This window comes from Amphibalanus amphitrite, unplaced genomic scaffold, assembly GCF_019059575.1.
Source record: "Amphibalanus amphitrite isolate SeventyFive unplaced genomic scaffold, NRLGWU_Aamphi_draft 000237F_arrow, whole genome shotgun sequence".
NCBI classification, from domain to species: Eukaryota; Metazoa; Arthropoda; class Thecostraca; order Balanomorpha; family Balanidae; genus Amphibalanus; species Amphibalanus amphitrite.
This window is the reverse complement of record NW_024881732.1, coordinates 202,852-215,054: the sequence shown is the minus strand read 5'-3', so window position 1 is coordinate 215,054 and position 12,203 is coordinate 202,852.

Genomic DNA, 12,203 nt, shown 5'->3' with positions numbered 1-12,203 from the left:
ACGCCTTGGAAGGCTGGCATCATGGCTTCCAGAGTCGAATGGCCTGCAAGCATCCAACTTCCAAGCACGGCCACCCTGCTCGAACCCTGCGGGATGAGGACACGGGACGCGCAGAGCTGGACAAGTTTATCCGTGGCCTGGAGCCATGGCGGCGACGCCAGTGGGTAGTGCTGGCAGCAAGGGTGCGGCGTACAGTGGAGCGCCGACAAGACGGTGAGCTCAGTGTTGCGGAGCTGGTGCGAGGGATCGCGCACAACTTCGCATGCACCGTCTTCGCTCATGCACCGTCTTCGTTCGCAACTGTCGTCCTTCTGCCCCCCCCCCCCCCCAGGCAGCCGTCCCCGTCTCCTGGCAGTGTAGGTCATGGACGTGTTTCGGAGGGCTGGCAGCCTAACCGATATACACGATATACCGATGCATGTGTATTGTGTAGCGCGGTGGGAGAGCTTAGAGGAGTAAATACATGCGAGTACGGGTAGTTTGCTTGACGAACGGTTGTTTGCTAGTGTGATATCTGAAAATAGGTCGATTTGATTAGTCTGTTTGACAAACATGATTGTAGATTGAAGATAGGAAGTAACTAGATTAGAGTGATGGATATGTACGTTGACTGCATAGTTCATGTGATTGATGAAGTGAAACTGACAAAGACAATACATTGCATATGGAAACCGCTGTAATAATGGAGCGAGCGAAGCCAGCGAAGTGTTTTTTTTTTTTCAGAGCGAAGGCACATCTCGACAAAAATGCATGTAGTGGAAATGATATTTCAACTACATAAATGACATTTCGACAAATTGATATTTCGGCACATTGCCATCGCCGTAAATTGGCATTTCCACATATTGACGTTTCAGCTAATTGACATTTCGGCAAATTAGGTAACATTTCGACTGACATTCCGTCAAACTGGCATTTCGACAAATTGACATTTCGGCTAATTGGCAGTTCGGCAAATTGACATTTCGACTAAGAGACTTTCGGCAAAAAACATTTCGGCTAATTAGCATTTCGGCAAATTAGCATTTCGATTGACATTTCGACTAATTGACTTTTCGGCAATTTGACATTTCGGCAAATTTACATTTCGGCGAATTGACATTTCGACTAATTGACTTTTAGGCAAATTGACATTTCGATCAATTGACATTTCGGCAAATTAACATTTCGGCAAATTGACGTTTCGACTTTTTGCACGTCGGCAAAAAGGCATGTCGGCAAATTGCATTTCGACTTTAACCCACGAGCCGCTGGGGGGGGGGGCATAAAGTTGCCCCCCCCCTTTACGTTTTGTGAAATATCTCCGAAACCTGATGAGCTACGAACGTGAAACTTGGCATAGCTTCAAATGAATACCTAGGCAATGTTTGAGGAAAGTTTGGTGTTTGTAGCACCTAAGATAACGTCACAGTGACGTCATAAAGTTTTGTCGTTTTCCGATATGGACCGTTTCTGATTACGCCGAGCATGAAACTCTCGACTGTTAATGAACTAAACAGCACCTGCTGTCATCCTAAAACATCTTACTACACTTCCATCTAGTTTCTGACCAATAATCGGCCCTTTATATTCGGTCCCATATATGTGATGTATCGTGAGGAATATGAGAGTCGCAAATCTATAATTTCACTTATGACGTCACTGTGACGTCATTTCAGATGGGATCGACACCAAATTTGGACTCAACCTCGGCTAGGTATTCAGGAAGATGTGTGCAAAGTTTCGCTTCTCTATCTCTTCGCGTTGCGACGATATCGTCGCAGAAGTAAAGGGGGGCAACTTTATGCCCCCCCCCCAGCGGCCGGCGGGTGGCGCGGAGGCCCAGCGGCCGCCGGGTTAAGCCCTTCGCCTTTTTGACACGTCGGCAAAAAGACACGTCGGCAAAATGCATTCGACAAATTGACATTCGGGGAATAAGCATTCGGCAAAACGTAGTTCGGTAAATTGTCCTGTAACCTTCTGAATTGTGCCCTAAAATTTGAGCTCGGGTCAACGGTTCAGCCTCCAAAGGGCAAAAATCCGTTTTTACGAAAATTGTTCTTCTTTAATAACAGCTGATCAAAAGAAAGGCACAACATTTATTTTGCCAGCATCGTGTTCCTCTCATCAAGACGCGTCGAATGAACTTAATTTGAAATTTAAAAAAATCAACTGGAAAATTTGACCCAAAGTCAAGGTCATGACCTGACCGGAAAGTGTCACGTTGCATATCAGTCGATCGGTATCGTCGACATGAACACATCTAAGGTGTTTTATCGCTCTAGCATGTCTCTTTCAAAAGTCATTGCAAAAAAAACTACTGGGGACTTTTCATCTATTGAGTAACATCAAGAGGGGTCATGGGTGCAATATTTCGGTTCAGCGTGTCAAGTTTACCTGTATCCCGATGCTTGGGAGTGTTAGGAATGACGTCCTTCCTTGAGAGGCGCCTTTCAATTTTCGCCCTTTAATTAACCTAGGCATAATGGAGAGGGCGAAAATTGACCTGAGAGATGTCAATCGGATACCAACTTTTTGGTATACCGATACCAAACCGATACCAACTTGGTATCTGGTATTTCAAGGCATTTGGTGTTTTGGTACATTTGGTATTTTGTTGGTATTCTGAATCCTGACTAATGTAACAGAGGTAGCTAATTTCGTAAAAAGTTGGTATTTTCCTCATTTTCCAAAGTCGGTTCGGTTTCGGTATTTTCTCATGGTTTTTGTTGGTATTTGGTTTGGTATCGGTATCACTATTTTCTGTAATTGACTTGACATCACTAGACCTGACGTTATGTCACCGATATCAAATTTCCGAGATAAACGTTGAAAGCATACTGTTACTCTTATCAAGCGTTGACAGATGAAAGGAGATCGTTCAGTCGGTTAACACTGAGAGCTTTTTTGATACATTTTAAGCATATTAGGAGAATTGGTCTAAAACAACACCCTGATCATTTCTCCGAATATACCCCAATTACACTTTCTTTGAATATCGCTCTGAAATTCTTCTAATATACCCTATAAAATATCGCACCGGAGAGCAATTTGATTCCTTCTCTATTCCAAGCAATACCCACATTACACTTGATGTAAACCACAAAGATTCCCGTACATCTAAGCTTCTAGTATTCCTTCCAAGCATATAAGGGTAATATCCTGCAAACTATACTCGAATTATCCAGCCTAAAATTCCCCCATTATAGTTACTCTATTTTTTCATTGCATTTTTGCACTACATCCCAACAGGGAATGAAAAGAAATAATTTCCTAGTTATACTCGTCATGAGAATCAATAAGAAGCTGCCTTTATACCCCCATGCATCCGATTCCCTACACTTTAAACACATCCGAAATTAACAAACGTTTGGTCTTTTATTATCACAAATTAAATATTTCTGTTTATTATCACAAAGATTGTACTCTTATCGATCAGAATATGCACCCGGACAATCTTCCGGTCATATTCCGTATATATAGCCGCGCTCGTCAGAATGCTTACGGAAAATCGGAATACCGATACCAAACCAAATACCCACCAAAACCGCGGAGAAATACCGAAACCAAACCAACTTGGGGACATGAGGAAAACGCCAACTTTTTACCGATTTCTAAGCCTCTTAAACATTAGCGAGGGTTCACGATACCAACAAAATACCAAACACATTAGGATTGAAATACCAAATACCGAGTTGGTATCGGTTTGGTATCGGTATACCAAAAAGTGGGTATCCGATTGACATCTCTAGTGCAGACACTGACGACAGCCGCCGCACTATGGTCGCACACTAGTCGCACAATGGTCCGGCCATGCTCCTAGCCGCGCTTAGTCGAACATTTAATACAGAAACTGCAGCCGCAACACTGACCAACACTGGCCATGCTCCTAGCCACGACACGCAGTGCAGCACGGACAGCGGCCACTGTTCAGTGGTTTACAGCTCTGCCATATTCTTCGCGGCGCTCGCTGTTGGGGTAGTATCCGCTGCTACGCGCATTACCTCGTGCGCCAGGAACCACATTATTGATCTGGTGCATCGCGCCACCTTCAGGTTGAAAACATAGTGCGCGATGCCGAAAAGAAGAATGGCATCCTTCAGCGACTCACTTTGAGCTACCTCGCAACCTTCCACCACAACCTTGTAGGTCGTTGTGAAGGCATCTTCTATGATCACCGGTCGCATTGGGACATCGTTTTCTGTCTCCAGCACGACCATCCTCTCCTCTTCGAGGAGGCACAATAGGACGGAGCAGGCCTCGTCTGCCGGGCAAAATACATCTAATTGTTCAAACATCAAACAATGCTTTAAATTTACACGGTAAGGGGTTTAACCCTCGCAGCGCGGGAGCATTTTTCATGCGAGGACGACAAGCCGGGGATGGGGAGTGATATAAACCCCGTCATCACCATTTCACCACTAGACAGGGTCTCGGAGCAAAACAAAAAAAAAAAAACGATTTGAAAGCCATAAGATGCAGCGATTGGTATCTCCTTTTAATGTGATAGGTCACCCCGTTTTAAGGTCATAGGTCATGCCAAGTCAAAAGGCAAATTTGACCCCATCGTTTCTTATTAAAGGAACTATCCCACCTTCTAAAATGTTGTTAAAATCAGTTAAATTGTGCCCGACTTTATAGATTGGATGACCAGAAACACGGTTCTGGCATTTATTTTTCATTAAACATCTTAGGCTTCCCATATTCCAAACACAAACTTTCAAATATGTGACGTCACAGCCCAAAATTACCTCCTTCCCCAGGCCACATTACTGTCATAAAGCTGATTCTTTTTATGATGATGTAAATAATAAACCAAATTATTACAAATGCATTCAGATATATTCAAAAAGAAGAACGGCGAACAAAGAACGGCTACCCGCCCCACTTAGTTAGCAGGCTCCAACACGAAGCCCAACGTGATAACCGCCTAAGGCCGACTAGATCGGGCTCTGCCCCCGTCTATCTTGCGCTTCCATTCATTGATGATGCACTCAGCCACAGGATTGAGGGTATCATTAGGGCTCAAGTCACCTCAACCTGAAAGTTGCATGGAAAGGAGGTCCCAACCTGAAACAAAAACTAGTGCGGGCGGCCTATACCAACCAGCACCCTGCCCAGCGGGTGGGGGCAGGAAGTGTCCATGCTGTGAGGCAGGGTTGCGTGGGAGATGTCATGAAAAGAATGTGGTGTACCAGATGGAATGTCAACTGTGCGCACAAGGCGAGTCTGTGTATGTCGGTGAAACACGCCGATCTGTCAGGCTTAGATATAATGAACACATGAGAGATGCAAAAAACAACAAACTAGACACCCCTTTTGGCCTTCACCAAACGAAACACTCTGTGCAACTGGACTGCTCAAACGTCTCAATCAAGATTCTGCATGCGTCAAAAGACGGCCCAGATAGAAAAATTTGGGAATCCATTTTTATTCGCGAACTTCAACCCACTCTTAACACGCAAACCTCGTCTTGGCCTATCATCTGAGTGGTCATTATATCTAAACTGACTGACCGTGGAAACTTGTGTGCGCGGGTGTGCGCCGTGCGGTTGTGCTGTTGTATACTTCTGTTATCGTATGCATGCATGTACTTACCTCATATATGCTTATCTCCATATTTTTAATGTTGGTCGGGGGGTCGGGACCCATTATTGATGATGTACCCACGATATATACTATCTCCGCTGAACGTATGACTCATGTTTTCGACATGACTATCTTGTTCTGCACTTCATGATAAATCTTTTATGTCTCTGTAAGTTTTGCATAGATGCGTTTTTAAAGAGTAGCTGGGAAGTGCGTGTGTGATTTCTGCATGTTCGTACCAATTCGAATTTTCTGTTCCATGCAAGTTGTGACGAAAATGATCTAAATAATACATAACGGTTGATAAAGGCGCAAAGCAAAGCTCCCGAAACTGTATTTTGTCTTTTTGAAATTTTATATCTTTTGGCTAATATGAGAGTGGGGTTAATATCTCTTATTATATTCGAAAAGACACAAATCTTTCGTTTCATGGAACCTTGATCACTGTGCAAAATGCGCAGTGATCAAGGTTCCATGAACCGAAAGATTTGTGTGTCTTTTTGAATATATTTGAATGCATTTGTAATAATTTGGTTTATTATTTACATCATCATCCAACCTGTCATGGATACTCAACATGATTCTTTTTACTCTGTAGGCACCACAACAAAGTTCAGACCAAGTTTTAAGCGATTTTTCAACGAACAAACCCATTTAAATCAGAATGACTAAACGAGGTGACGTCACACTAACGGTCGCTCCATGTTGAAGATAGGGCCTTGCGCAAGGCCCATTTTCAAATGAAGGGAACGAATTTCTTCAACACCAAGAGGCCGCGGGGGTTGCAACCTAGATAGATAGTGGTTTCTGAACCTCGCCGCAAACTTGGCTATCTCAACTCAAACCCCATGTTAAAGGTGGGATAGTCCCTTTAAGAGACAAATAGGGGAAGATTAAGGGAACCCTATGTAAACACGGTTATTGTCTCTGTTCAGAGATGGCGCAAAATGGACCTGACTTTAGGTCAACGATATCAAAGTTCCGATATATACATTTTGTACGTACTATTGCCCTTATCAATTGCTGTAAGTTCAAAAGCCATCAAAGCCACGACCTGACATTGAGAGACCGTCTGAAATGTTCTCAAAATGTGCACAAAACATGTATGATAAGGTTCGCCCATAACGTGTTTTTTTTTTTTAGATATTCGCGATAATACCGCAGAGGGTGTTCCCTCTCCCCAGCAGGGCGCGGACTAATCAGCTTAGGTTATCAGGTATTACTGCACTGCAATGTTATCAATAATTTCTAATGGTTAACAGTACTTTGTCTTAAACGAAAAAAAAAACAAATAAAATAGCATTTTCCTTATTTTTGGTCGTTAACTTAAACATTCAAAACGTACTAAGTCGCAATATATGTCGAAGATCCTTGCCGAAAAGTTCAGGAATTTGAAGAAAAAAAAAGCAACAGGATACACTAACCTTCTCCTCTCCAAAGATGAAGGGATACACCTTTTTTATCTTCGTGATGCTCATCCTGCCGGATATGATGTCTGTACGACGGTGCGGCAGAGTTTCTTTCGACAGTGTAATGATCTCGTCCTTCGTGACGTTTCCGCCAACCAGCTGACCCAGCTTCTTTTCGGTAGCAGCTCTCGAGAGGAGCACTGGCGGCTGGTAGCCCACCAAGCCGTCCACCCGCATCGACGTCACTTTCTTGGCCATCTTGAGCTTTTTCCGTTTTTCCAGAGTGGCTGGGCTGGACGTTTTTGGTGTTTTTAAACTTCGTCTTCAGCTTGAAAGCCACGTAGTCCTGAAGCAAAAATCACAAAATAAGCCAGACAGAAATTTTTCTAAAAAAAGTTCTGTTGGCTTATTTTTTCTAATTTTTTTACTTTTTTCTAAAAAAAAGTTCTGTCTGGCTTATTTTGATAATGACCTGTGGTCGAAATCATCAATTATTATTTCAATATTTCATCATTTGGTATTTCATTGTAAGGAGGTTTTTTCTCATAGAACTACTTATACCTATGCCTTACATACAGCAAGTGCTTCAACAAGAAAGGAATACAGTCAACTTCTGTCAGATAAAAGTTCAGGTCACCAGAGGTCATCAAAGGTCACATTTCACCTATTTCATTTTGGGGAATATTTGTTTCTGGTCCCTAAAAAGCTGTTTCTGGCACCTAATTGCTGATTAGCCCCAAAATGCTTATTCGACCCTAATATCTGAATCTGGCACCTAATTGCTTCCACACAGCCTTAAGTTGCCAGATCGTCTAGTTGAACTCCGTATTTGCTGTTTGCTGATTCAGCACCAAAACCAAAACATCCAGCACCTATTTAATTCCACGTTTGCCTACCTAATTCGCGTAATCTTCCTGATTTTATGTATCCTAACAACATGAACGTTACATTCGGTGATGTCAAGTGCCATTTTCGCCAGTGGAGATAATGATTAATGCCATTTCTAGCCAAAAGAGAATCACTAGCCAGCTATGGTGCAGCATAGCAAGACGCTCCTATACCAGCCCGCTATGTAGAGACTAGAGATTATTGCACCCTCAGCCATTTTAACGTGATAAGTTTGGATCCGTCACTTCCAGCCAGGCTCTCAGGTCATAAACTGGAGTAAAGCAAAATGTCAACTCTGAACAGACATGCCACGCAACCGGCCCTTTTTTCAATATTATTAGCTTTCTGCAATCATCGTCTGACTCCATCTCGATCAAACGCAACATCCGGTTTCTACAGGGGCGTTTGACTGACCGGCCACACAATAACCAAAAACAAAATCAAAGCTTCATGCACACATATGACATAAGTAAGAAACGGATGAAAAAGGCACAACCACGGCACAACTCTGCGTGGCAAACAACGGACAATGTCCCACGCAAGATCCCGCGTTTCTTCAGCGGCCTTGAACGGAATGAAAACATTACATTTCTTTTTTGGAGCTATTTGATGACGTCAAAAAATACAATACCCGTTTTAATGGTCAAAATCGAGACAATTACTCACAAAAATGTTTCCCTTGAACCATTACAAATAAATACTTTTAAATATTTAAATGACATTGTTTTTTCAAACAAATCAATATTATTTGCTTACTTAAACGTCATATACAATGCTGAGATCACTACGGGGCTGTCTTAGAGTGTAGCTGCACTGGCAACCTTTAGGCTAGACTCCAGGGGTCATTATACCAGAACAACATGATTCTACCAGCCAGTAGTTCATTTTTCTACTAGATTGGTGCTACGCTCAGCATTTAGGTGCCAGATTCAGAAAAAAGAGTAAGGCGTACCGATGAATAGGTGCCAGAAACAGCTAATTAAGGTCATTTTCCATGATTGGTGCTGGTATCCACCAAATAGGTGCTGAGGACCAATTTTGGGGCGAGTCAGCTTTTAGGTGCCAGAAATAGCTTTTCTGGGACGCAATTAAATGGCGTCCTTTCATTTTCAACACTATCGAACAATTCGGCGCATAGCTCAAGAACGAACAGAATTTCAACGCCGCGGAAAACGCCGCGTTCATTTGCTGTTTCTAATAAATGTTTTCAGATTTGACCTAAGGTCAACCGTTTACCTCTACAGGGCAAACTGTTTAAGCTGACGCACTTATTAGTGATAACTTTAGACAGAAAACTTGCATCATGTTTCTTTCCCCGCATCGTGTTTCTCTCGAGACGCGTCGGAATTATTATAGGGGAGACGGGGGAGAAGTGAGCCAGCCCTCTGCAAACTGCGTGGTAGGTATTCTTTTTTCGATAAAACCGAGAATAACGCGGATACTATGCTATCGGTCACTCGGAAATCGTAACAGCAAGACGCGCGAGACTCCGCACCTTAAATTGGCAATACCATCGTATTCATTTTCCATCCAGTTTGGCAACAAAACCCAAAAGTTTATATTTGCTCCAAAAACAAACTTTTGCATTTTGTTGCCTTACAAGGCATATACTTTGTTTAGTAATAGACCCAATCGAAGGAGTGAAGCATGCTGCCTCTATTTGCTGTGGGTTCCGGCCGACTGATAACATAGTCTTTGAGTTATTACCGGTTTTGTCGAAAAAAGAATACCTACCACGCAGTCTGCTGAGGGCTGTACATGGTTTAAATGGTCTAGTTGCTTTTCTTTACCTAAACTTTGTTGTAAATAACTAGTTTCTTTTCTTTACCTGGCCGGGGGAGGGGTTGGCACCCCTCCCCCCCCGGACGGCGAGGGTTATATGTATAGTTACACCATTGTATACCTGCCTTTTTTGTCTCGAGTGTGCCAATAAGTGCCTTCTAAATTCATACCCTAGGACGTAAAAAAATAAAAATGACGAACTAGGAGCACCGTTCCTAGTAAACCACAGAGCTGTCATAAATTCGAGTAAAATATGAGTATCATGAAAACAATAACTTTGAAAACTTGAGGTTCCTACTCTATTATAATCTGACAAATTTTAAAAAGAACGGACTTGAAGTGCAAATACTGTAGATATACATGCCTCTATATTGCCTCAAATATATCCGGAAACGTTTTTCTCTCATAGCTTTTTAACATATCGTGGCTTGCCCAGATAATATACAGCGATAGTACTGATGAGTAGTACTGAGCGGTAGGAGATGCATTTTTTTCTCCAGATCGGGAGGTGGCCGTCTTCAGGTTATACTCAGGAGTCAGGACCACGGAATCTGCCACACAGTCCACAGTCCAGCAGAACGACATCAGGAGCAGTAGAAAGGGCATCGAGGCTGCCGCTCACTTAGAACATATCAAAGAACATTTCTATTACGAAAACACACATACGCACGCACGCACGCACGCACAACACACACAACACACACAACACACACAACACACTTGCACACAAACACGTATACACGCTTAGTCACTACAGTCTCGGGCTTGTGTCGCAGGTTGGAACGGTCGAAGGTTTGAACGTTCACTGGGGGTATGCTGCCGTCCAAAGGAAAAAAAGGGTAACTCGATTTTTTGGGAAATTGAGATATTGGTATCAGTGGATAGCTCTCGACGAGACACATCTCCCAATATCTAAAAATATATATGATGTATATGTAAACTTTCGAGATATAGACGTTTGAAATTTGGCATTTTGTGTTTTTTTGTAGCAAGGGCTGAAACTCGCATTATGTTCAAGGGAAAAAAGCGGCATCTCGATGCCGCTTTTTTCCCTTGACTTTACTACGCCAGAGGAATCTAATTTCAACGGAAAGAGACGATAAGTCCACAAATAGTGTCTCCTGGCTGGAGGTGCCTTCTCGATTGTTGACATGAAATCACTGCACAAGGACCACTTTAATTGGTTCTTATTTTAGCGCCAATTATTTATTTAGACAAACTCCGATATAAACAACTTGTTTATGATTGCAACATGAAAAAGGAATAAACAAACACCTTTATTAGGAAATAATTTACTTCTGACAATATTCAAACATCGCTAAGATTAAACCCGGCCTACTTTTCTGAGCAAATGCATCTGACGAACCGCGAGACCTTTGAACCTCCCGCCAAAGCGGCCATGGCTTGCAGACTGCAGTAATTAATTCATAGTGCGAAAGTCATACGATTAACGATGGCCTCCAATGTAAATTACGAACATAAAACTATTAAAGGGAAACAATTCATCAAGGTGGCCTGGGACAATCCTGACGCAAAATATTCTGCAAACTTCGTCCCGATTTCAAGCATCAAGTTCAATGAAGATGATGTTCTCCAAGCTGGTACGTCCGTGCGAGTGAAATACGGGAAGACACTCTGGACAGGGACAATCGAGAGTCGCCAGTGCCCGATAAAACGCAGCCGTCCAGCTTCTGACTTCGTGGAAGGCAAGTTACACTTAATTGCGTTCTCAATGCCTATTGTCTACAGCGTTTAATAAATTCCACCAAATAAATCAAAATCTCGCTACTCCTAAACTGTCAGCAGACTGACTGCGGCATTATTAGGATTAAGAAGATTGGTTGTCCCGGTAGATGTGCTCAGATCCGTTGTCATCGCTTAACACCCCTATTTACTGCTCGTAAGATGCAAAATATTCCCCAACTTATTCGATCAGAGAGTAAAAACTGAGGCGCTTCGTGCCGCTTGATTTTGAATAACCGGCCGCGTTGGTGAACACCCAGTGCATGCTTCTTTAGCCGTACCCACCAAAGGCGAGGTCATCATGCAAGGTCAACATCCGAGCTCGTTTTCAGAGCTCATTTGTGTGCCAAGACAGCTCGCTGCAACAAATGCTTGGAGCAGTAGCTTTAATTTGTATGGCTTCGTCACTTGTGGTTCATAATTGACACACCTTTAACCTCCCCAGATGTGTCCGACGACGATCTTCCGCTTTCAAAGCTGGCGGCAAGCCTTCACAAGCAGCCCGGTGCCCTGACAGCCGATGGACCAGTCAGCCTCAATCAGCCGCCTGCGGGGACGTCCGCGTCGGTCCGACTTGGACAACACAACGATGTGGACCTAATGGGGCCACACGACTTCATCACAATAATGCAGAATCTCCAAAGCCCCGAGTATGTCAGTAGCGTGTTGTCCGACGAGGCATTCCAAACCATCGTAAGTGCCGACCTCTCCACCGAGTCGCCGCCCTGCCCCGGCACCTCCGGCGCGGGAGAGCCGCACCCGACTCTCCTCCCAGGGCCCCCTGGCTTCTCTGCCGAGTCGCCGCCCTGCCCC